At 39.6% G+C, this 27,439-nt stretch overlaps 2 protein-coding genes across 5 annotated transcripts in view; both read left to right on the forward strand.

Moving 5' to 3' along the window:
- Positions 1-27,439, forward strand: part of LOC131194859 (cysteine-rich protein 2) — a 270,743-nt gene that overhangs the window by 64,858 nt on the left and 178,446 nt on the right. The window lies entirely within an intron of this gene.
- Positions 8,471-27,439, forward strand: part of LOC131194853 (uncharacterized) — a 268,449-nt gene continuing 249,480 nt past the window's right edge. The window contains exon 1 of one of the 2 annotated variants that reach the window (XM_058176386.1): positions 8,471-16,024. The gene's annotated coding sequence lies outside the window, so the exon portion shown is untranslated. The remainder of the gene's footprint in view (positions 16,025-27,439) is intronic. The other variant, XR_009154334.1, reaches the window with a different exon arrangement.

Below are 27,439 nucleotides of genomic sequence, written 5' to 3' on the forward strand. Positions count from 1 at the left end.
AACAGACATTTCTGTTTTCTCATTTTTACAAGTCTGTTTCAGGAGATGATCTGAGAGATTTGTCCAGACTTGATAGTGTCTGATGGTATTTCTTAAGTTTTGGCTTTAGCTTCCATATTATCCAAATAACTCCATGGTACTTCTGGGACAGATCATATGGAGATTGGTTTATTGCCATAAAGATGTCTCACAATTCTTTTCTACTAAACTCTTTTAAACTAAACAATGAATTGATTCAGAACATTTCTGTCCCCAGCAATGTAAAACTAATACAGTTATCAGTACATGTAACATAGATGTTTGTGCAAGTAGTATCAACTTTGCTATCAAGCAAAATCAAGCTTTTAATAGTGAGTGCCATACCATGTGCACTAATCAAACTGGTGGTAAAGAAGTAGGGGAACTCAGGCACAAAACAGATTATGTCGAAACACAGGATCAGTCAAAAAGAACTCAAATGTCTACACACCAATGCACAGTGTACGAGGGATAAAGAGGGTGAATTAGAAATGCAAGTAAATGAGAGCAGATACGATATTGTTGCCATTATGGAAACTTGGTGGGATGGAATATACAGCTAGAGGGATTAACATTATTTAAAAGAAACAGACCAAATAAAAGAGGAGGTGGAGTTGCACTATATATAAGAAATAACTACTGGCACAAAAAATAAAAAATGCTAAACAGAACTTTTTTGAAAATGCAAATAAACCAGAAGGTGGTTGGCATATAAATTGAAAACAGAAAAAGAGAAGAAATTGATACATAGGTTGGTAGATGAGAAAGGAACTTTATACTACCAAAATGAGGATAAAAAATAATAATTCAAGATTATTATGAAAAGCTGTATGAGCAAGAGAAAGTTTCAGAAGAGAAAATTAAAGACTATTTGGAAAAAGCAGAACTCCCTAAAGTACCAGAAATAGTGAAGGCTCTGTTAAATGAATGAATATCAATGATGGAATTGTCAGAAGAGACAAAAGAGCAATAAAACATCAGGACCAGATGGGCTGCCCGCAGAATTTTACAAATGTTTACAAGATACTCTAGGCCCATCAGTGTTGAAAGTCTGTAATGAAGTATTGATTGATGCAAAGGTAACAGATTTGTGGATGGAAGCAAATACTACTCTGATTCCAAAAGAAGGCTCCGATTTAATGCAGATAAAAAACTAAAGGCCCATATCTTTACTGAATGCTGACTATAAAATATACGCTTCAATAATGGCAGAGAGACTAAAAAAGTTTCTAAATGAATTTATACATTCAGACCAAAATGGTTCCTTGCCTAAGAGACAGATTAAAAACAATATGAGAATGATTTTAAATACATTGGAATATTATGAAGCACATCCTGGAAAACAAATGGCATTGATATTTTTAGATGCGCAGAAACATTTGACAATGTAAATTGGCAATTTATGCTGTTTCAACTAAAAATTATGGACTTTGGTGAGAGATTTATTAATATGACAAAGGTGCAATATACGGTGGTGGGTTGCTACCAGATCAGGTGAACCGGTGGTGGTGGGAAGCTCTGCCCATCCGCCTGGTGCAGAAGTGCTGTGTGCACATGAGCAAACCAGTAGCGATGCAATTTGGAACCCGCCCCTGGCAATATACCATAAATAAACAACAATGGTGATGATAAATGGAGATACGAGGTAGAATTTTAATATAAAAAAAGGCACAAGACAAAGATGTCCACAATCTCCTTTACTATTTATATTGACATTGAAAGTGTTAAATAGAAATATTAGACAAGGTACAGAAATTAAAGGTATGGAAATAAAAAGGGAACAATATAAATGCAGGTGTGTAATGATTAAAGAAGATAATTATTATAAATTGGTGCAATAAATTAACACAGATGTGGAGAAATAGAAAAATCTACAATTATCATTGGTGGGAAGAGTAGCTACTATAAAAATGAATATCTTGCCAAGATTGCTATATTTATTTATAACAATACTGTACCAATAAAACTGAAAAAAATATTTTGAAGAATTAAATAAAACAATATTAAAATATATTTGGCAAGGGAAAAAAGCAGGGGTAAGTTTGAAAATGTTGCAAGATTCTAAAAATAGAGGTGGTTTTGGGCTACCAATTGGGAATTGTAATACCAGGCTTCGATACTGACTTGGGTAAAAGAATAGATTGGCTTGAGGAATAAAATTGGGTGGGAGCTTGGCTGTGCTCTGATTGGATGGGGTTTTTTGTGCTCTGATTGGCTGGGGGTGTGTCCTGTTTGGGTGGGGGCTTGGTTGTGCTCAGATTAGTCTGAGTTGCAGGGGGATTTGAGCTGGTGAGATGCATTGCTGTTGTTTGGCTTCGTGTTCGTGGTTGTGCTACATCTTCATAGTGGGTGTCAGTCTGCTGCATGTATGGATTGGAGGGGTTTGAAATGGCTAATGTTGCAGCTGCGGTCTGGCTTCTGGTCCTTGGTTGTGCTTCATGATCAGTGTGGGTTTGGGTCTGCTTTCTGGATGGATGTGTGGTAGTGACATCCTGTGTGGACCTCGTGAGTGTGGGTCTGGTGTCATTCCTTGTGTTAGGGACTCGTTTGTCAATAAAGGCGGGTTTCCAAATGGCTGGTAGGCGGGAGGTATCATCTCGTTTGTTCATGCTGTGTGGGCGTTTTTCTATCTCGATGGCTTCTCTGATTATTCTGTTGTTAAAGTGTTCAGTTTTGGCGATAGTTCTGGTCTTTTTAAAGTCAATATCGTGTCCTGTGGCTTTAAGGTGTTGGACCAGGGAAGAAGTTGGTTCCTCTTTTTTGACTGAGTTCTTGTGTTCAGACCCCTCACATCCTGGACATGATCTATTTCAATTTTTCCCCTCAGGATGCTGCTAAACAGCATTGCATACCAAAACAATCAGACATTTCCACCATGTCATGATTCTGTTGAGCAGTTAATTCCCACAGCACTTAATTCCCACAGCACTGTCTCATTTCTCTCCTTTTCATCTTCTCTTAATCAACACTGTCAAACTATTTACTGAATCTGCACTACTATTAATCTTCTCATAGTTCCCATCACCAATCTCTTTCCGCTTATGACTGTATGACTGTAACTTGTTGCTGGCAATCCTTATGATTTATATTGATATACTGACCATCAATTGTGTTGTAAATGTTGTACCTTGATGAACGTATCTTTTCTTTTATGTACACTGAGAGCATATGCACCAAGACAAATTCCTTGTGTGTCCAATCACACTTGGCCAATAAAATTCTATTCTATTCTATTATTGATATCTTACGATTTATCAATTATTGTTTGTAATTCATGATTAATGGTTGTATTATGATTTATGATCTATGACCTATTATTGCTGTTTATATGTACACTGTGAGCATATGTACCGAAGACAAATTCCTTGTGTATCCGATCACGTTTGGCCAATAAAGAATTCCATTCCTACTCCAGTCCTGGTCCCAATCCTAGTTCCGTTCCCTATTCCAGTGATGGCGACCCTTTTCAGCACTGTGAGTACCCAAACCAGAACGTGCGTGCATGCGCAGGAGTGCCGGAGACCCAAAGACCAGCTGGCCAGCACGCATGTGTGCGCCGGCCAGCTGGTCTTCAAGTTTCCTGAATGTGCATGCACACCAGCCAGCTGGTCTTTGCGTGCATTGGAGCACCTGTTGTGACCCAGGTTCCCGGACTCGGACTCCTGGAGGAGGATGATTCACAGAGTGAGGAGGAGCTGGCAAGGCCTGCTTCCCCTGGGCCCTCTCCCTCCCTGGCACCCACCCAGGAGGAGGAGGAGGAGGGGCTGGCAAGGCCTGATTCCCTCGGGCCTTCTTCTGATTTGGCAACGCCCCAAGAACAATCTTGGCCTGATGCGAGACTGCGCAGACGTGACCGGCGCACGCAGCAGAGGAGGCGTTGTGACAAGGTCAAAGAATGATGAGTCACGGAGTGACACCCACAGGGGCTATAAAGCAGGAGGTGGAACTTCCTGGCTTTTTGTCTTGGACAAAGCAGTGAATTTGCGTGGGCAAGCTGTTTCAATGGAGGGAAGGATATATTTGTGAGTGACTCTTGCCTTATCTATAATTTCCTAGTTATCTCCAGAGACTTGGCAGCCGCATGGGTAGACGTGGCCAGAACATCTCTGTGCCAGGAGGAATCCAGCCAAATGTAAATAAACTTGAAAAGAAGGCCTTTGACTGACTTTTTGTTGGGAGTATTGGGAGAGGGAAACAGAACAGCACCAGAAACCCGAAGACCAGCTGGCTGGCGCGCGGATGCCTGTTTCTTGGGCCATTTTCAGGCCGTTTTCCAGTGCTCCAACACCCGCAAAGACCAGCTGCTGGAACAGCAGAAACCAGAAGACTAGCTGGCAATGGCGCAAGTGCCCACAGAGAGGCTCTACATGCCACCTCTGGCAAAGGTGCCATAGGTTCGCCATCACAGCTTTATTCTATTCATTTTCCTATTTAATTCCTCTCCAGCTCCACTCCATCCCAACTGGTTTCTTCCTTATAAAGTTCACAATCAGTGCAAATTTCAACAAAATGCCTGCCTAGAGCATCCCAAACAGCAAGATGGGTGATATATAAATTTAAACAATAAGTAAGTAAGTAGATAACCCTGTTCCCTAACTATCCATTCTCACGGTGGGCTATCAATAAGCCCACCCTTATTTTATAAGGTAAGTTCTGTCCAGTGTAAGCAGCCTTCAGACTACAGATGTCAAACTAGCGATGTTATGTTGTCATACTTTTTCCCCCTTCGCTAAACAGGGGGTGGGCATGGCTAGTATGTGACGCATCCGGCCTGTGGGCCATGAGTTTGATACTCCTGCTTCAGGCAAACAAATATACAGATAGTCCTCGTTTTATAACCACAATTAAGCCTAAAATTTTTGTTGCTAAGCAAGACAGTTCTTAAGCAGGGTGGATTTGATTTAAATCAAGAGCACCTGTCATTTCTGTCCTGGAGCGACTCCTTCTCTGACCTGCTGTGGACTCATCAACAATCCCAATATTGCAAAATATACAGCCTCATGCTATATAAATAAGCTCCATTTCGGGGGCTCCAGTGACGTCACCCTCCTGCTGGGTGCTCAAACAGAGCACTCCGTGTTAGAAGATTGTAAAAGTCAGTGAAACAGAAAATAAATCACTGTTCACTGAGCTTAGCATAATCTCTGGGTGAAAGAGATTATCAGAATTGTGGAAGAGTGGCAGGTCTGACAGGGGGTTTGCTCTTAAGAGCGAATTTTCCTGGATTTATGACCCCACCGAATTCCACTCCTTCCAACTTCAGCACGCCCCTGTTTTTATCAGGGAAAAGGAGAGGAATGTTGCTTCTGCTCTAGAGAACTTATTAAATTGATTGATATTCCAAGCAGACGGGAATTTCACAAGCGTTCGAACTTTGATGTAGAATCAGCACGGCAAGTACCGACTCCCTTTTTGAAATTTGAAACCTTTCTTTGTCTTTGATTAATTGACTTTTAAAATGGCGTCTAAAAGTGAAAGTAAAATTTTTTAGTACGATGAAGCAGCGTTACTTGTGGATTGTTACAAGCGGAGTTTTTTATACTGAAAGGAGGAAGGAGAGTTATTAAGTTTGAATTCCTGATTCTTTTGAAGACAGAATGGCAGCTAAACCTTTAAAGCCTTCTGGAAGAAGGGGATCTGAACCAAGTCTTGAGGAAATATTGAAAGAACAATTAAAACTTTCTGAAGATAGGCAAAAAGAGATGATGGAGAATTTTAATGCAAAAATAAGAGAAGATATTCTTATGGCAGTTCAAGGACTGAGTAAAAAAATTGAAGGATTGGAAGTGGAAATGCAACAGATCTCTCAGTCAAATAAGTATTTAGAAGATGAAATGAAAGGTGTTCAGAAAAAAGTGGATCAAAATGAAGATCAGGTTGTGATATTACAATATAAACTTATGGAAGGAGCTCTTAGAATTCGTGGTATGCTAGAAGAGCGTGAGAAGACTTAAGAAAAATTATATCAGAAGCATTGGCTGAATTTATTGAAGCGGACCCCAAGAGGTAGCTTACCAAATTGATAAAATATATAGAGTTAATTCTTGGATTGCAAGACAGAGAAAGCTTCCTCGGGACATTGTGGTTTATTTTGTGAAAAGGACTATGAGAAATCAAATTCTGCAAGTTTCATATCAGACAACTTTAAAAATTGGAGAACAGGAGTTGAAGGTGTTGAAGAGATTCCTTCAAAGATGTTAAGAGACAGGAAGGAATTTGCTTTTTACACAAGAACTTAAAAAACATCAGATTCAATTCAGATGGGAGGTGCCAGTTGGACTGACACTATTCTATCAAGGAAGGAGATATAGAATTGACACGGTTTTAAAGGCAAAGGATTTTCTTTCTACAGTTTTGAAAGTCGAAATAGAAGTGATAGAAAACTTCAAGAGACTCAAGAAGGCGTGGTGACCCAAGAGCCTTTATTGCTGCCAGTATTAGAGGAACCACAAGAGCAAAGGGTGACAAGAGGAGCCCTTAAGCGTAAAGAAGAGCAACAGTCTCAAAGTAAAAGTCAGGATCCCATTATGGAAGCTGTGGGAGGAGCTAGACGGAAGATACCGGAGGAGGAGCTTCGTTGTCTGCGGCAAAGGTTCAGGAGGCCAGTAATGGCAAATAGAATCTTGTCATGGAATGTTAATGGCTTGAATTCAGCTCAGAAAAGAAGGAAAATATTTCACTACTTGAAACAATTTAAAAATGATGTGATTTGTTTGCAAGAGACACATATAAAATTATCAGACCAAAAATATTTAATTAATTCAAAATTGGGTAACCATTTTGTTGCATCAGCTTTGGAAAAGAAGCATGGAATTGTTGTATATATCAGGAAGGATATACCAGCTAAGCTAATTGAGGCAGATATTCAAGGAAGATTTATTGCTATTGAACTGGTGATAGATGCAAAAAGACTTTGTTGATAGGTATTTATGCACCTAATCAGCAACAAGAAAAGTTTTACAAAATGTTACATGAGAGGTTGACCCTCTGGGATTATAGTTCGTTTATTTTATTAGGAGACTGGAATGGAGTAATTGATACAAGAAGGATAAGAGAACTCCTCCAAGAAGATACCTATACATGCAAAATTACCAAAATCCTTTTTGAAATGATGGAAGACTTTGAGTTTAGAGATATATGGAGGTTACGGAATCCAGATGAGAGAGATTTTACTTTTTTTCTGATAGGCATCAATCTTTTCACGCATTGATTTTATTTTAATTTCTAATGACTTGCTTTCTAGGGTGAAGAAAATGAAGATATTTCGAGGTGTTTAACTGACCATAGCCCAGTATGGATGGAATTATTACAAGGGAAAAAGGTGGTAGAACATGGAGGTTGAATGAAAATCTGTTTAGATATGAGGATAATGTAACTTATTGTAAGAAACAGTTAAAAGAATTTTTGATTTTAATATGTACAAAGGGACACCTATAGGAACTGTGTGGGAGGCGAGCAAAGCGTTTATTAGAGGATATTGATTTTATTTGGACAATAGGCAAATAATAAACAAAAGAAGAAATTCAAAGGAAGCAACAGTTATTAATTCAAAACCCACAAGATCATAAACTTAAAGAGGCTATAAAAATATTACAGAGTCAATTTAATATGTTAATGGCAGACCAGGTGGCAACGAATATACAATATGCTAAACATAATACTTTTTGTAATGCAAATAAACCTGGGAGATGGTTGGCATATAATTTAAGGAAGAAACAGAAAGCACGTGTCATACAAAAATAGAATATAAAGGTAAAGAGATATATCAACAGGATAAAATTAAAAGGCATTCTCAGAATTTTATACTGCACTATATGCAAAAGACAGATTATTGGATAGGGACATTTATGATTATTTGAAAGATTATAAGGTGAATATTCTAACATTAGAACAGAGGGAGGAGCTGAATCGGCCGATAGCTACTGGAGAAATAGTGGAGGCAATTAAACAATTAAAAATGGGGAAAACCCCTGGTACAGATGGTCTTACAGCATCTTATTATAAAAAAACACAGGATGAAATATTAGGCCCACTTAAAGAATTATTTAATCAGATACAATTAGGAGTGGAATACCCCGTCATGGAAAACATCTTTTATTTCACTGATACCAAAGAGGAGCAAGACTGCTCTAAACCTGGTAACTATAGGCCGATTTCACTTTTAAATAATGATTATAAGATTTTGTAAAAATAATCTGACAGTGTTGAGGAATTATTTGTTTAGCAGAGTGATGGCCTTCGGAAAAACTGTTCTTGTGTCTAGTTGTTCTGGTGTGCAGTGCTCTATAGCTGCTTTGAGGGTAGGAGTTGAAACAGTTTATGTCCAGGATGCGAGGGATCTGCAAATATTTTCACGGCTCTCTTCTTGATTCGTGCAGTATACAGGTCCTCAATGGAAGGCAGGTTGGTAGCAATTATTTTTTCTGCAGTTCTAATTATCCTCTGAAGTCTGTGTTTTTCTTGTTGGGTTGCAGAACCGAACCAGACAGTTATAGAGGTGCAAATGACAGACTCAATAATTCCTCTGTAGAACTGGATCAGCAGCTCCTTGGGCAGTTTGAGCTTACTGAGTTGGCGCAGAAAGAACATTCTTTGTTGTCCTTTTTTAATGATGTTTTTGATGTTAGCTGTCCATTTGAGATCTTGCGATATGATAGAACCCAGAAATTTGAAGGTTTCTACTGTTGATACTGTGTTGTCAAGTATTGTGAGAGGTGGAAGTATGGAAGGGTTTTTCCTAAAATCTACCACCATTTCTACGGTTTTGAGTGTGTTCAGTTCCAGATTGTTTTGGTTGCACCACAAGGCTAGTCGTTCGACCTCTCGTCTATATGCGGATTCGTCATTGTCTCGAATGAGACCAATCACTGTTGTGTCATCTGCGAACTTCAGTAGCTTAACAAATGGATCATTGGAGATGCAGTCATTGGTATACAGAGAGAAGAGAAGTGGGGAGAGCACACAGCCTTGGGGGGCCCCTGTGCTAATTGTACAGGTATTTGATGTGATCTTGCTTAGCTTCACCTGCTGCTTCCTGTTTGTTTACAGAAGTCTATGTAGATTGCATCTATTGCTTTGTCCTGATCAAGATTTGTAGTCCATATGTTTTTGCAGTGAAGAAGTTGTAAATTACATGATAATTTTTTTCTGAAACCAGATTGTTTATTAGCGAGTAGGTTGTTTGTTTCTAGGTGGAGGGTAATGGATTGGTTGATGATAGATTCCATTACTTTGCAGGTGACGCAGCATAGAGAGATCGGTCTGTAATTTTCAACTAGGCTGGGGTCTCCTTTTTTGAAGACAGGGATGACCGTGGCTAGTGACCAAAGTTTGGGAAGGGAACTGCTTGTGAAAGCTTTTTCAAAGATTATGCTTAGGGGTTCTGCTTTATTAGTGGAAAGCTTTTTTAAGAAGTATGCACATAGTCCATCAGGTCCAATAGATAGGGATGGTTTTACTTTGCAAAGAGCTTTTTCAACATTATCTTCTATGAAATCTATATGTGTTAGGTCGTTGTACTCATTGTTGGTACAATTGGGGAATGTCGGGTATAAGCCATTACTGTTAACAAAGACTGAGCCAAAGAATGTGTTAAAGAATGTGTTAAATTTTTCCTTGTCACAGCAGCTTTTCTGCTGTGACAGAGGACAGAGTGCGCACTACATTGTTCTATTATCCATCACTCACTTAGAAAAGGCAAAGAGAAGGGCATGGATTCTTTCTGCCCTTCTTTTTTGAAAATGCAAATCTATTGGGTAGAAAGTCCATCTATTGTCAGGCCTGGAAACCATATTAGACTTTAGGGTTCCAGACGCTGCCACATTTTTCTACTGAGGGGAGGAAGGGGGGCTGAGGGGTATGGTAACATTCTTCAAGCGGTCAAGGTCGGATGATGTTCACATCTGCAGGAAGAGTGGCAAGAAGATATTCGAATGAACTGGGAGAACGTGAGACCATGTGACCATCAAAGGGGTCAGGGGGGTGGGACTCTTGGGGTTTGTATAACTGGGAAAAGAATCCGGAAATTCAGTTTTGGAATTTCACTCATCGTGTGCCAGTTTCCTCATGCTAGTAAAGAACTCTGGAAAACAATGGCTTCTGAGTTTTTTTTTATGCAGAAGAGGTTTTTCTGGAACCTTGACAGTATTCCAAAACTCCTAACTTTCTTTTGCTAATGGTACCCTCTCCTCCGCTCAGAGGGGGCCCGTTAGGGGGGTGCTGGGCCCCAGCCTCCGCAACCTCCACAGCGGTGCAAAGACCCCAGTGAAGATGGAAGAGCAGCCAGCTGAAAGCATGGATGCAGCACAGAAACTTGGATCTAACAATTTAGTTGAAATCACCTACTTCCCATCGGAAGATATGACTCAAAAACCTGAAGTGGTAGACCCTGCTTGTCAGCTTGGAGAACGGCCCAAAGACTCCGATTCATGGGTAAGCTGTCGTTCGGGAGAAAATATTTCCCCGGGACGGAATGGAGAGCCCCCTCCCTCTTCTCAACCTCACTGGAGGACAGTAAAACCCGGAGAATCGAGAGAGTCACTGGATTGGGACCTGAGAAACCCCCTGAAATCCCAGTCCCTATTAGACCTCCCTGAAACTTTTGAGTGTTTGGAAGTGAGGCCTCGTATAAGCTCAGCTCACCTACCTCGAGAGCCTTTAGCTCAGCCTAAATTCACCTTCCCTCCCACCAGAGAGGGAGAAATTACTGAAGCTCAAAGCCATTCCGATGAACGCAGGAGGACCTCCCTTCCCTCCTTCAGACGGCAGGGAGTTCAGGCAGCACCAGGGACTTGGGGGGAATCGCAACTCCCCCCTCCAATTGACTTTTCCCGCCAACAGAGGCCTACGCTGCCTCCAGTTGCTTCTATTCCTCCTGGCTGGGTATTTTATCCTGGACAAGGGTGGATCCAGTACCAATGGCAACCAGCCAGTTCAGCACCTTTCTTTCCTGGGGGCCCCAGGCCGAGCTTTGCCTCGCAAGCTGAAGCATTTCAAGGACTTCCTTCTCAGCAGCCAGGGGGAATTCCACCCCCCTTCACAACTCAGCAACCAGCCACAACAGCAACGGCCCAAGCAGGCCAGTTAAACCCACCTGCACCCCATCACCCAGCCCCTCCCCCTTTCAAACCAACCTTTGATGGGAATCCACACCACCTGGCTTACTTTCTCAGCAGAATTGAGGCTTACGTTGAACAATATAGACATCAATACCCATCAGAAAGAAGCCTAATCAACACCATCTCGGATGGTATGAACGTGGGGCTAGCCTCAGAATGGATAGCTCAACTACACAATGAACGTGCACCAGAACTAAACGATGTTCACGCATTCATGGCACTGCTTCGCAACCGGTTTCAAGATGATGACCTAATTGCAGAATGTGAAACCACTTTAAAAACAATGAAGCAAGGTAACAAGCCCCTAAAACAATTTGTATGGGATTTCAGAAGGGTTGCTGGCAATCTTAGACATTGGCCAGAACGCATCGTCCTCCACTACTTCAAAGACGCGATTGATCAAAACATCAGAAAAGCCTGCTCCACCAGAGGAATCCCAGAACAACTAAATGACTGGTACAACGTGTCCATCACTCTGGACAGAGAATTCAACCCCCTCCAAAGCCAATCACCAACTACAACTCCACAACGACCACCTACAAGACCCTCCCTCTTAAGACCAACCACACCCTCCACCTTTCAGCCTTCAACAATAATCAAATGCTACCGTTGTGGAAAACTAGGACATCGGGCGTCAGTTTGCCTAGCCCCAACACCCCTCGCACAGTATCGCCCACCAACTGCTACCCAACCACGCAGACCCCCTCGAAGGAATCCGAATACCAGTCGCTTTGCGAGACAAGCCATAAACCTCCCTACTGACCTTCCGTCATCTAATTCACCTCCTGATGACTCAAACCAAGCAGAAAATGACCCAATGGTGAGTGCACCCATTCCTCCATTTGCTATCAAAGTAAACTTAGTAATTCCAGGGGGAGGGGCCAAAAAAGATTTAGAGGCTATTGTGGACACAGGATGCACCAGATGCCTAATTTCAACCTCTACGGTTGCCCAACTCTGTATAAAAACATTTACCTTAAAACACCCAATTAAATTCCACCAAGTAGATGGAACCTTGATTGGTGGCGTTCCTGCGACCCAAGTCACACAACTGGTTCGCTTAGAAATTGGAGCCTATCATGAACTTATAAGATTCATAGTAATTCCCAAGATGTCAGAATCCATCATCCTGGGTTTAGCTTGGTTGGACAAATGGGAACCCACAATCAAATGGGAGGATGGATTCAGGAAAATTATATGGACTTTCAGACCCTTAGACCCAATTCCCCCTATCGAAAAAAAAACCCTTATCCAAAATGACCACCAGAGGGAACCAACAACCACCATATCCAATCCATCTCCTAATGAACCACGCATCCCTAAAGCATACATGGATTTATCAGAAGTTTTTAGCAAGGATGAATGTAACCTCTTACCCCCCCACCGACAAACTGATTGCGCAATTGAATTGCACCCGGGGGCAAAATTACCAAAACCCAAAATGTATTCAATGACACCAGCCGAAATGTCTGAACTAAGAAAATACATTGACACTAACCTAGCCAGAGGGTTCATTGAACCAGCAAAATCACCTGTAGCTGCGCCTGTGCTATTTAAACAAAAGAAAGATGGTTCGCTTAGATTGTGTATTGACTTCAAAAATATCAATGCAATTTGCATACAAAACACATACCCTTATGCACGATTTGTTGAACCACTTATCAAAAGGCAAAATTTTCACCAGATTGGATTTAAGGGAAGCCTATTACCGGGTCCGCATCAAGGAATGGATGAATGGAAAACGGCTTTCAACTGCCCCTTGGGCAGTTTCCAATACCGTGTCATGCCTTTTGGCCTCCAAGGAGCTCCAGCTGTTTTTATGCAACTAATTAATGAAACCCTGCACCCCCACCTCTACAATGGAGTTCTTGTCTACTTAGACTATATTCTTATCTACACAAACAATATTGAAGAACACATCAAATTGGTCAGACAAGTCCTTAAAAAGCTCCTAGCGGCCAAACTATATGTCAAACTTTCCAAATGCGAATTCCATAAGGAATCCCTAGACTACCTAGGTTACTGGATATCAAACAAAGGTATCGAAATGGACCCAGGAAAAGTAAAAGCAGTGTTGGATTGGCAACCGCCACGCACACGTAAGCAACTTCAAAGTTTCTTGGGATTCGCGAATTTTTACCGCAAATTCATTCCTTCTTTCGCAGAAGTAGCTCTACCATTAACAGAATTGCTAAAAACTGGGCCATTACCCGCCAAACCCAAACCTACCCAACCCCTACCTTGGACAATGGACTGCCAACGTTCCTTTGAACACCTTAAATGCCTATTCTCCATGGAACCAATTCTTCAACACCCGGATCCAAATAAACCTTTTGTGGTCCAAGCTGATGCAAGTGATGTAGCAATAGCCGCTGTCTTATTACAACGGAATACCGACAACAATCTAATGCCCTGCGCGTACGTGTCTAAAAAACTGACGGACACTGAACGCAGATGGGCAGTTTGGGAAAAGGAAGCTTTTGCAGTACGCTGGGCACTCCTCTCCTGGAGACACTTCCTTGAAGGGGGAAAAGAACCATTCGAGGTGTGGACCGACCACAAAAACCTCGAATACTTAAAAACCCCTCGAAAGCTTTCTCCCAAACAAGTTCGATGGGCTCAGTTTTTCAAACGGTTCCATTTCACCCTCAAATACATCCCCGGCGACCAAAATCTACTGGCTGACGCCCTATCTAGGAAACCACAATTTGACAGCCAACGCGAAGAGGTAATACATGCGATGATTCCCGATAGCGAACCGGCCAGCCAAGCAATTACTCGACCGCGATCACGCCATAGTAGTAACATCCCACCAAATAAACTACTAGTGGAATTAAAATCAGCACTCACTGACGATGCTTGGTTTAAAGAAAACTTGCCACACCTCACCTTAAGGAATGGCATACCCTGGAAAGGAACCAAGATTTATGTACCCGTCGTTATGCGGCTGCCTATACTACAGAGAAGCCACGACTCTCGCCTAGGAGGTCACTTTGGATTTTTAAAGACTCTCCACTTGGCTAGAAGACAATTCTGGTGGCCAAAAATGAAATCAGATGTCGAAGACTATGTCCAGAGCTGTGCTACCTGCGCCACCATGAAGTCCAGACCAGGGAAACCCCCTGGACTCCTACAACCCGTAGCCGAACCCACCAGACCCTGGGAAGAGATTGCCATGGATTTTATTGTTGAACTCCCACCTAGTGGAGGAAATACAGTGATATGGACCGTAATAGACTTGTTCTCTAAACAGGCCCACTTCACTGCGTGCAGTGGATTGCCATCGGCGAGAAAATTAGCAAAGCTCTTCGTCAAACACATCTACAGACTGCATGGAGTTTCTAAAAGGATAATATCCGACAGGAGTGTTCAATTCACAGCCAAGTTCTGGAGGGAGTTCCTACGGTCCATTGGGTCGTCTCAAGGACTTAGTTCTGGGTTCCATCCGCAGACCAATGGAGCGGCTGAAAAATTAAACTCGATGGTAGAACAATACATACGGTGTTATGTAAATTACCAACAAGAAAACTGGTCAGATTTGTTACCATTTGCAGAAGTCGCATATAATTTATTTATTTATTTATTTATTGTTTATATTTATATACTGCCCTATCTCCCAAAGGACTCAGGGCGGTTTACAGGCATTTAAAAGCAATAAATACAATCTAAAAACAATTAAAAAACTTATTCAAAAGCCTAATAATTAAAAATATAAAAAATTAAAACCCAAGTTAAAACCCACAAACTAAAATCTAACTCAGTCCTGTAATAATGCTGTACACAGCAGCACGGGGTTAACCCCTTTTCAAGTAACCACCGGCATGGACTTCGTTCCAATGCCTGAACTCCCTGTGCCACCCCCCACTTCCGTTTCCCTAACGGACTGGATGAATTTGTTGAAAAAAGGTTGGGAGAATACAAAAAAGGCCTTAACTGTGACAGCTCGGAATTACAAAGCCCAAGCTGACAAACACCGTTCCCTTCAACCCCCTTTTCGCATTGGAGATAAAGTCTTTTTGTCTACTAAGTATCTGAGGTTGAGAATACCCAGCAGAAAATTCGGTCCAAAATTTTTGGGTCCTTTCCCCATTGAAAAAATTATTAATCCCGTTACCGTCCAACTCAAGCTCCCTCGAATGTTGGGGAAAATACACCCGGTATTCCATACCAGCTTATTAAAACCTGCTAGACAGTCTGGTCTGAGACCTCAACCTGCCGCTCCCCCCCCCCTTGATAATCCAAGGTGAAACCCACTATGAAATCAAGAAAATCCTTGACTTTAGACTATATAGAGGTCAATTACAATATTTAGTCCACTGGAAGGGATATCCATTATCTGAATCTACTTGGGTCAAAAGTTGGAAAGTAAATGCGGACAATTTGATTAAACAATTTCATGACACTTTCCCTGACAAACCTAAAAAACCTCTTGGAGAGGGGAGGGGGGGTAGGAGGAAAGTGTGGACCACTGACACTCTTCTTTATCGACTCTTTGTTTTCTTTCCTAGGATATAGCTTCTTTTCCAAGGGGGGATGCCTGTCAGGCCTGGAAATCATATTAGACTTTAGGGTTCCAGATGCTGCCACATTTTTCCCCTGAGGGGAGGAAGGGGGGCTGAGGGGTATGGTAACATTCTTCAAGCGGTCAAGGTCGGATGATGTTCACATCTGCAGGAAGAGTGGCAAGAAGATATTCGAATGAACTGGGAGAACGTGGGACCATGTGACCATCAAAGGGGTCAGGGGGGTGGGACTCTTGGGGTTTGTATAACTGGGAAAAGAATCCGGAAATTCAGTTTTGGAATTTCACTCATCGTGTGCCAGTTTCCTCATGCTAGTAAAGAACTCTGGAAAACAATGGCTTCTGAGTTTTTTTTTATGCAGAAGAGGTTTTTCTGGAACCTTGACATCTATCGTATCTTGCCTAGCTACTATAAGTTGTAGACTCTGCAGCCCGGAACATGTTTCTTTTGCTAAAGCCAGTCCTTCAAAGAATCCAAAGCAGTTTACTCCCAAGTTAAGTTTTTCTCTGATAACTAAAATACCCAGCACTCAACATAGAATTAAATCCATCTGGGTTTTTTTGAGTTTTTTTTTGAATTTTTTTTGAATTTTTAAGACATACAAACATAAAAACATCTTTCATTCAAATTTTAATACAATGTGTCGATACGTGGATTACATTTTTTGTGCAAAAACAATTATCTGTCATTAGCTTATTTAATCATCCATTTTATCATCTAACTATAATCGAATAATTTATTCAATTAATTTCTGGAACAGTATTTCTTATCATCCTATTTTATTCGTCATTTCAAAAGAATTATATTATTCATTCGTATAAATTCATTATCATCAATAATTTTTACCTTAAACCCTAAAGTCGTCTTTGTCATAATTTCTTTTTCAACCATTGGTAAAATAAATCCCATACTTTATAAAATTGCTTATCTTCCTGTTCCCTAATTTCAAAGATCAATTTACTCATTTCTGCGCAATCCATTATTTTCCCAATAATTTCATCTTGCAATGGCAATTTCTCATTTTTCCAGTTCCTTGCAAATACAATTCTAGCTGCTGTTATTATATTCACGATCAAATATCTCAGTTCTCTAGTATAGGTTTCAGGTATAATTCCCAATAGAAAATGTTCTGGTTTAAAGTCTATATGTTTCTTTATCATTTTCTCCAACCAGGTATGTATTTTAGTCCAATATCTTTTAGCTTCAATGCAAGTCCACCACATATTTATTTATTTTTATTTAATTTTTTTTAAAATTTGAATTTATATCCCGCCCTTCTCCGAAGACTCAGGGCGGCTTACATTGTGTACATATGGTAGTAGGATCCAGGAATCTGTTGACATTTCCAACATTTTTCAGATTTATTTTTGAACATTCTAGCTATCCTTGCTGGGGTAAGTGCCACCTGTAAAACATCTTATACAAATACTCTTTATATGCAGTAGACATTGTCATCCTATAATTTTGTGTCCACAGTTTCTGCAATACCATGTCCAAAGTTTTTCCCCCAAGCTATCATAGTCTCTTTTACTTGTTGTTCTTCTAATTTTATCTCTAATAAATAGCTATACAGCTTTCTTATTAGATTGTCATCCGTACCTGTTAAAATTTTATGTAGGTTAGTCAAATTATTATAGAAACCTTCTATTTTTACATCTTTATCATATCTAGAGCATATTTGCAAATATGTAAACCAATTCAATTTTATACCTAGTGTTTCTATATCCTGAATTGTTTTTAGTTCACCCTTTTCATTCAACAGTTGTATCTAACAATTTGTTTCTTTTTAAATATTAACGAATATGAAAATGCCTCAATCGTTGATACCCAAAGTGGAATTTTTAAATAATAATCTTTCTTAATTCTTTCTCAATTTAATAATAAATCCTCTCTTATAAAGTGTCTTCTGAAGTACCCTTGTAGTTTCACTTCTCCATACCATAAGAATGCATGCCACCCCAATAGTAAATCGTGACCTTCCAATGTAAGAATTCTAGAATTTCCTAAATTTCTCCATTCTTTTATCCACATTAAACTTGCAGCTTGCTAATATAACTCCCAGTTTGGCAGACCAAAACCATCTCTTAATCTTACATCTTGCAACAATTTTAATTTTATCCTTGCTTTCCTACCCTGCCAGATATATTTCAATATTATCTTATTCAGTTCATCAAAATAACCTTTACCCAACTTAATTGGAATAGTCTGAAACAAATATAAAATTCTAGGCAATATATTCATCTTAATTGTTGAGATTCTTTCAATCAATGATAATTGCAAGTTCTCCCATCTTGCCAGATCATATGTAATTTGTTGTTTTAATTTGTTATAATTATTCTCTTTCAGTGTACTGCATCTTGCTGTAAAATATATTCCAAGGTATTTAACCTTGTTTGTGATCTGCATCTCCGAGTGTTCTGCCAACTCCATTTTTTGTTTATTTAACATATTTTTTGTTAAAATCTTTGTTTTTTCTTTTATTTATTTATTTATTTATTTATTTATTTATTATTCAAATTTTTATACCGCCCTTCTCCGAGGACTCAAGGCAGTGTACATCACAAATAAATTCCCCTGCTAAGCGGCCAAGCCATCACACTCTCAACAACCTTCGCCACAAAGCAAAGATTGGAGACCGGATGGTAATTAGCCAAAACAGCCGAGTCCAGGGAAGGCTTCTTAAGGAGGGGCGTCACAACCGCCTCTTTCAAGGTGGCTGGGAAGACTCCCTCCACCAAAGAAGCACTTATAATACCCTGGAGCCAGCCTCGTGTAACCTCCTGAGTGGCCAGCACCAGCCAGGAGGGACACGGGTCCAATAAACATGTGGTGGCATTCAACCTCCCCAGTATCCTGTCCATGTCTTCGGGAGTCACAGAGTCAAATTCTGCCCAAATAACATTCTCAAGACCTGCCTCCGTTGTCCCGCCTGAATCCACCCAATCTGCGTCCAGCCCGTCTCGAATCTGAGCGATTTTATTGTGCAGATACCTTCCAAATTCCTCAGCACGACCCTGCAAGGGGTCCTCCTGTGCCCCCTGAAAAAGAAGGGATGGGTCACCCCAAACAAGGCGGCTGGGCGGTTATCTGCCGATGCGATAAGAGCGGAAAAGTATTCCTGCTTTGCCATCCCTATCGCCACTAGATAGGCCTGAATATGTGACCGAACTAGTGTTCGGTCAGATTCGGAACGGCTGGCTCTCCAGGCGCTCTCTAGGCGTCTTTTCCGGTGCTTCATCTCTCTCAGCTCCTCAGAGAACCAAGGAGCCGGTTGAGAGCAGCACCAGGTCAGAGGCCGCAGAGGCACAACATGGTCCAAAGCCCCCACCGCCGCCCTATCCCAGGCGGCAACAAGTTCTTCGGCCGAGCCGTGGGCTAGATCCTCGGGAATCAGCCCAAGCTCCATCAGGAACCTAATGGGGTCCATCAGGCGCCTGGGACGGAACCATCGAACTGGCTCCATCTCCCTGTGGTGTGGGTTAGCGGTTCGAAATTCCAGGCGAAGAAGCGAATGATCCGTCCATGGCAGGGGGGTGATGACTAAGTCCCCCACTTCCTGATCATTCAGCCACTGTCTCGAGACAAAAATCAGGTCCAGCGTGTGTCCCCCAATGTGTGTGGGACCATTCACTAACTGGGTCAGGTCCAAGGCTGCCATGGAGGCCATGAACTCCCGAGCTGTCAACGATGTTTCGCCTACCGACGGCAGGTTGAAATCCCCCATGACCATAAGCCTGGGGGTATCAACCGCCGTCTCGGCTATAACAACGAGCAGCTCAGACAGGGCTGCCGTCATGTGGCAGGGAGCCAGGTATGTGATCAGCAAGCCCACCTATAACCCCTGGCCCCACCATACAAAGAGAGACTCACATCCGGCTGTCTGCGGGACAGTGACCTCCCTCGGCTCCAAACTCTCGTTAATAATAACCGCCACCCCCCCACCCCTGCCCTGAACCCTTGGCTGATGAAATGCTCGGAAACCTGGTGGGCACATTTCAACGAGGGGAACCCCGCCTTCCATGCCCAACCAGGTCTCCGTAATGCCCATTAGGTCCGCACCCCCCTCTTGTATCAGATCACGGACCTGGCGTTGCATAGCATCAGCCGAAGGTCAGGGCCCCGGGAAATCCCGCCACTCGGGGAACAGAGTGCGCAATCGCTTGCAAACAGCGAGGGCGCGCTCCCCGAACATGATGTGGTCCCCCCCTTCCGCCATATCTGCTCCTCCCACAGACCGTGCCGATCGAATGGCCCCCCTGGACATGGGCACCAGCCTCCTCCTTTTATTTATTTTCAGTCCAGCCACTTTAAGTATTCTCCTATCTTATCTATCAGTCTAGTTATAGATTCTAATGGATCTTCCATAATAAAGACTAAGTCATCTGCAAAGCTTGTAGTTTATATTTTTCTTTTTGAATTTTCATACCCTTTATTTCTTTGTCCTTTCTTATATTTCTATTTAGAACTTTCAGTGTTAAAATGAACAATAAAGGTGACAGCGGACAACCTTGTTTTGTGCCTTTTTAAATTTGAATCGAATCTGTCAATTCCCCATTAATCATTATTTTAGCTGATTGTTTCGGGTATATGGCTTCTATAGCCTTGATAAACTTACCACCAAAGCCCATCTGCTCCAATTGCAAGAGCATAAAACGCCAGTTCACGTTGTCAAATGCTTTCTGTGCATCAAGAAAAATCAAGGCCATCTGTTTTTCCGGATGGACCTCATAGTATTCTAATGTATCTAATACTATCCTCATATTGTCTTTAATGTGTCTCTTGGACAGAAAGGCATTTTGTTCATGTTTTATACATGAAAGAATGTATAAAGTTATTTAAGTATCTTTTAAGTCTTTCTGCCAATATTAAAGCGAAGATTTTATAATCTGAGTTTAGCAAAGATATAGGTCTATAATTCTTAATTTGCTGGAAGTCCGTCTCTTCTTTCGGAATAAGTGTTATATAAGCCTCAGTCATGTCTCCAATAATTTCTTCTTTAACATTACTTCATTCATGACTTCTAGTAATGGGAGCCCCAATGATTCCTGAAATGTCTTATAGTGCTCTGCTGGCAGTCCATCAGGACCCGGTGCTTTCCCCTTTTTTTATTTTTTAAGTGCCTCTGTCAATTCCATCATTGTTATATTCCCTTCCAGCATCATTTGAGTTTCTTTGGAAATCTGTGGTAGATTCATTTTCTGTAGGTATTGTTTTACTTTTTCTTCTTCTATATTTTCTTGTTGATATAGCTTTGTATAGAATTCTTGTACAGTTTTTTTCTTCTCATCATTTCCGTATCTGAATTGGCCTTGATCATCTACTAGTCGTGTAATTTTCCGGGATTCTCTCTCCTTTTTCAGTTTATAGGCTAACCACCTACCCGGCCTGTTGGCATTTTCAAAGTAATTCTGCTTCGCATTTCTATTTTTTTGTGCAAGTTCTTCTTTTTCAATTAAAGTCATTTTATGTTTAATTAAGTCCATTTTCATTTTAATATCTTTTTTATCTAATTTTTTTTGTGAATCTTCCTCTAATTTCTTATAGTTGACTTCTAATGTTTTGTAAGTTTGTCTTTTTATTGCATTTCTTTTCCTAATATAGTTTATAATTAAGCCTCTTGCATAAGCCTTCATTGCATCCCATCGGTTCTGTAGTGTTGTATCCTCTTTTTTATTTTCCTTAAAAAAATAGGCCAACTATTATTATTATTATTATTATTATTATTATTATTATTATTATTATTATTATTATTATTATTATATAGTTTTTGTATAATTTTATATAATATAATATAAATATAATATATAATATAATATATTATATAAAATTATATAATTTTATATTATATAATATAATAATATTATATTATATTAATATATTATATATAATAATATTATTATTATTCATTATTACACTATAAGGGGCGCGCATAAGAGCACAATAGTGCCTACCGTTCCTGTCCTATTGTTCTCTTCATTATAATATTATATGCATACTTTTACTTATACTTTTACTTATATATACTTTTTTTCTCATGGTGAATTATTGTTTATGTTGATGATTGTATATACTGTTGTGACAAAATAAAAATTAAAAAAAAAAAGATTATGGTCCGACCAAGTGTTAATTTCTATATCAACTTCTTGAATATTAAGAGCCAATTCCATTGTCATCCATATCATATCTATCCCGGATAATGATAAATGTCTATCTGAATAAAAAGTATATTGTCTGTTTGTTAAGCTTCTTTCTCTCCAAACATCTTTTAAGTTTATTTCCTCCACCATCTTAAAAAAGGATTTTGGAAGAGTTTTCCTACTTTTTTCCTTGTCTTTTGTGTTCTATAATCAACATTTCCATCAACTACCCCATTTAGGTCTCCCAACATGCAAATATTTTCATATTCCAATTCTATAATTTTCATATGGAGTTTTCTGTAGAAGTTTTCTTGATTATCATTTGGGGCATATACTACTACTGTAAGTATTTTCATATTGTTTTCTATTATTTCTACCATCAGAATTCTACCATTTTCATCAGTATATATTTTCTTCGCCTCAATCCTATCTTTTATGTACAAAGCTATTCCCCTTTTCTTGCATTGTGGCAGTGAGGTAAATACTTTCCCCAATTTCAAATATGTCAATAAATGTTCATGTTGTCTTTTAATGTGAACTTCTTGTAAACAAATTATATCTAGCTTCAGTTTCTCTAATTTGTGAAATATTTTATTTCTTTTGGTTGCCGAATTAAGACCATTTATGTTTACTGTTAACCATTTTCTCTCTTCTATATTACACTTTGTAATTAGGATTTATCGCTCTAGTTGATCTTGGTTCACGTTGAGGTCTAGCTTCCGGCTTACCTCCCACTGCTCCTTGTTCTTTTGCAAGCAGCGCCAACAGTTCTGTCTCCTGTAGTTCAATCAGAGAGACTTCTCTATGTATCCATTTCTGTCTTCTTAAGGTGTTCTGCATGGAATTCTCTGGCTTTATCTAATGAATCAATTGTATATTTTTGCTGTTCCCAAGTAAACATCAGTCCTTCTGGAGCCAGCCATCTATAATTCACCTCTTTCTGTAATAAAATTTTGATCAAGAAAGAATATTCTTTTCGCATCTCTCTCACTCTCCTTGGGATTTGTTTCAGAACAACAATTTCATTGCCTTTATATTTCAGTGGCTTGTCTCTCACCACCTTTAGTATTTGCGCTTTAATAGACTTTTTGGTGAATCTGATATGGACCTCTCTTGGAAGATTGTGCCTTATCTCATATCTTGTGTAAACTCTAAAAAAATCTCGTCAGTATTATCCATCATCTTCTCCTTGTCAATTTCCAAAGCCTCAGACAGGATTTCTATCATTTTCTCTGCCAGATTTTCTCCCTTCTCTTCTTCAATATTTTGGAATCTAAGATAAAATTCTTCTCTATCCATCTCCCATCCTAAGGCTCCATTCCTGTCTCTTTCGACCTCTCCCAATCTACTGTCGATATCTCTGACATTTTTGTCTCTTTGTTCCTCTCTTTCCTCAATCCCCTGAAGTTTATCTTCATATTTTTTCATCATTTGGTGTATGTTCTCAATCTGTTTTTCATCTGTTTTCTCTGTTCTCTGCTCAATTGTTTGTGTTCTTTACTCAATTTTTTCTATTTTTTGTTCAATTTTCTCTGATTTCAATTCAATATTTCCCACGTCTGTCTGCAACTTTTGTATTTCCTGCCAAATTGTCTGAAGTGAGATTTCTTTCTCCTGTTGAAGCATTGTTTGTATCGAATGTTGACTACCAGATGGTGAAGAAGCAGGTCCATATGTCATGGCTTTCCTGCTCATTGTGATATAAAAAATATCCAAGATAGAGCCAAAAAGGAAAAAAAAAACCGAGACCAAAGAAAGGAAAAATAGGGAGGGAGGTGGAATGAGGAAGAGAGAAAAAGGGGAAAAAATACAAAAATTCCAATAAGGGTTCTTCAGACACTTGTACATCCTAATCCACTAATCTTCCCCTATCACAAAAAGGGAGAAGAAAAAAACTAAATAACAAGCCAATAATAATAATAATAATAATAATAGAAAAGTAAATGAAAATAAAGCAAAAAATGAAAAAGCAAAAAACTATCAATAAAAGAAAAATGAAGAAGAAAAAATTGCTAATAAAAAGTAAAACCCAAGGGAAGGGAGTAGAGAAAAAACAAAACAAAACCAAAATCTCTCTTTTAACAATTCACCAGTGTTTATCAAACAGGTCTCTTCGTGAGCCACTGTTCCTTAGAGATGAGTCCTCTTTCCCCCCCCCCCCCCAGGCTCTTACCACTGATAGTATCCGGTGGAGCACCTGTATAAACAGTGTTTCCCAATTTCTTTGAAGCTCTCACCCACTATCTAAATGTAACAGGGTATCAAGCCCTCCAAGGGTTACAAAGTTACAAAATACAGAGAGATAGTGAGAAAGTAAGATACAAAATAATAATAATAATAATTTTTCAGGCCAGTAGATGGCAATATTAGTTCATTTTTCATTGTTCCCTTCCCTTAAAAATTTATTACTTGCATAATAAGGCAAGGAAAAGAATGAAAACAATAAAAACAAAAAATAGCAATTGATCCAAGAAGAGCCTTAAATATCATTAATCCTTAAAGAGTACAAATTACAGTTCTAACAGACTTCAGTCCAGTTCCGATATTTTCTCCAATATGGGCATTCTCTCCAGCACAATTAAAAAAATAAATGGCAGAATAATAAACTTTCCTTCAAAGTCTTAATTTCACCGCTCACTTTCTTTTCCCTCTATTCCATTTCCTTCTTTAATTTCCAGGGTGTACCACAAAAAAGTTTTAATAAAAAGAATTCTCACCGCACCGGCACATTTACTTCCGTCTTTCTGTCAGGGAGCTGTCCCAACTTCAGCAGCTTGGGGCTGGATCTTCTTCGCCAGAAAAAGCAGCTTTTCCTGGGTCCACCGGGGAGTTTGCGATATCCCCGGAGTCCACAGGAGGTGCCCCAAACTATCACTGTCCCAACTGGACAGTGAGGTCCGGTTGGACCGTTTGGATAAAGAGAATATCAACGGTTATCCTGTAGCGACCAGGAAACTGGATGTGTTGCAGCGACGTCAGCTCTGCCTTCCCCTAAATGCATCTGTTTTAATAGTTACTTATTGCTTTTGTTGTGATGCCCCCATTTCAGAGCAAAAGAAGTCTGGGTGTTTCCAGTCCCTCCCTTTTTTTGGCACATAGTCTGGAAGATTGGAATATCTGGATTTAATTCAGATCAATGTTCTGAGGGTCTGGAAGTCAGTTCTAATCATCTTCTCACCTCTGTGAGTAACAAAAAGCATACAGTTTTTATCTGTCTGCAAGAGCAAAAAGTCACATCTTCCTTATCCAGATTAAATATGATTTTATCATTGTAATCTTCATCTGATCCATTGCTACTGTCAGACATTAATTCAGAAATTGAAATGATGGAAATGATAGAATATAGAATAGCAGAGTTGGAAGGGACCTTGGAGGTCTTCTAGTCCAACCCACTGCTTAGGCAGAAAACCTTGTACTAGTGATGGAGAGTGTGTGCATGTGGGCTGCACCAAGTGCCAAAAAAGGAGCACTTCACACGTCAGGGCTGCGACCAGGAAGAGGAGCTCCCTAGGGGGCATGCACACGTTGGATAAGGTATTTTTGGTATCCGGCGCATGCACATGCATGCCAGTTACTGTCGTGCACATACACACAGATTGATCAGCTGGCCGGCCTGCATGCTTACGCTGGAAAACAGAAGACCAGTGCTTCCGGAGAGGGGTGTGGTTGTCATGGTGGGATGGTTGTCCCCCGGGGCTCCGGCAGAAACGCCAATATCCCAGTTGTTTGGGGGTTCTTTTTGGACCATAGCTGTCTTGTAGAGACAGCGAAGCAGGGAGGCACGGATCAGCGCGAACAGGGAAGTGGCAAATTCCCTGAAGTGCTGACACTAGCCTTTGACTCAATGGCACGGGAAGACAACCATTAGAACTGTTAAAAGCTGGGGCGGCCACACAAAGAGATCTGAGCAGGAGCGGTGACTGAATGGAGTATTGTTAACGGATGAGTGATTGGCCAACTCATAGGTAAGAAGAAAATTTATTAAAGCTTAAAAGGAGTTTTCAACTTGAAACTAGCGGCTAATTGGCACATGGAAATATAAAGAGAAGAAAGTAAAAAGCAAAGTGGAACTTTGTAACTAAAGCCCCAAAAGGAAAGTTTCCATCTGAATTTAAAACTGGCTTTGGAAGAAACTAAAAATAATAAAAGAAAAAGAAAAAGAAAATTTAAAAAAACATTGGTTGCTAACGAAAGGATTGAGACAGGAAGTAATCAACTTTGTGGAGTAACAAGTGACATTTTGTTGCTGAAGCACTTGTGAATTGGAGAGAGACATCTACTGGAGGAAAGAAAGTATCGCATCATTTAGATCAACATGGGAAAGTCAGAAAGAGGCTTTGTTTATACAGCTGCAGTGAGATTGTAAAAAAAGAGAGTGGAATCGACAAAGACTTCAATTGGAATAGTTTAAAGGAGCATTTGAATTGGACATTTTCAGAAACAAAGAAGAAAAGAAGAAAAGGGATACTATATGGACTTGAATTTGGATTATATATATGTCAAAGTAAAAAACTTGAATTTGGACTATATATAAGTTAAGATAAACAAATCTAAAAAGTTTTTCTCCTTATATCGAAAATATGGAGAATTGGGAGGAATTATGGGAGATGCTTCAAATGGTGTGAGAGTCTATTAATGGGAACAAACAAGCAGAACTATGGCTTAAAAATAAAAAAAGAAATGATGAGAAAATTATGAGATGTTGAAAAAGAAATGAGTGAGGATAATATAGATGATCATATTGGGATCAATAGAGAAAAAATGAAAATGGAGAGAGGGAAAGATATCTTAAAAAAGAAGGGGGGAAAAGAAAAAAGGAAAAGATTATTGAGGGGGAAAATTAAAAGCATGAAAAAAATAGATTATTACACTGGGATTAGCAGTGCCAGAATAAAGAGAAGAAGAGGAAATAGAGAAAAATTGAGGGGGAACATTAAAAGAGTAAAAGTCAGAGAAAGGTGGAAAAGAGGATGCAAGAAAGGGAGGAAGAAGAAGATGAAAGAATGGGAGAAAGGGAGAAAAATATTAAGAGATGAGATTTTGGAGAGACTGAAAGAAAATGGTAAAAAAGTAGGAGAAAAATGAATAGAAGAAAAGAAACTAAAATAGTGGTAGAAACTTTCTTTTTTTCTTTTCTTTCTGAAATAATGGAAATTAGAAGAAATATATGGATTGTTGTAAAAAGATAGTAAAAAATGTTGAAATGAGTGAAGGAAATTAAAAATAGAGAAGAAGGAGAAGTAAATTAAATGTGGAATATATAATGGGATATATGTTTTCTTTTTCTGTTTGTGTCTGAGAATGCATGGAATGAGAGAGAATTAAAGTTGATGGTAAGGAAATAAATTTTAAATATATAAAAGAATGGAAAATCCAGCAGATGAAATGTGAAAGTTAGTATGGTTTATAAGTGAAAATGATTGAAATTAAAGATGTACAAGGGAATAAAATTGAAATGTTAGTAAATGATGTACACTATTGGAAGAAAACAATAAGTATTGAATTGTGAACAAAAACGTTAAGAAAATAAGAGGTGAAAAGTTGCATTAATTGATTGTATGATATAAATGGAATAAGATGAAGACACTGTTAATAACTAAAATATAGAATAGAATAGAATAGAATAGAATTTTATTGGCCAAGT

This window comes from Ahaetulla prasina, chromosome 3, assembly GCF_028640845.1.
Source record: "Ahaetulla prasina isolate Xishuangbanna chromosome 3, ASM2864084v1, whole genome shotgun sequence".
In the NCBI taxonomy this organism is placed as follows: Eukaryota; Metazoa; Chordata; class Lepidosauria; order Squamata; family Colubridae; genus Ahaetulla; species Ahaetulla prasina.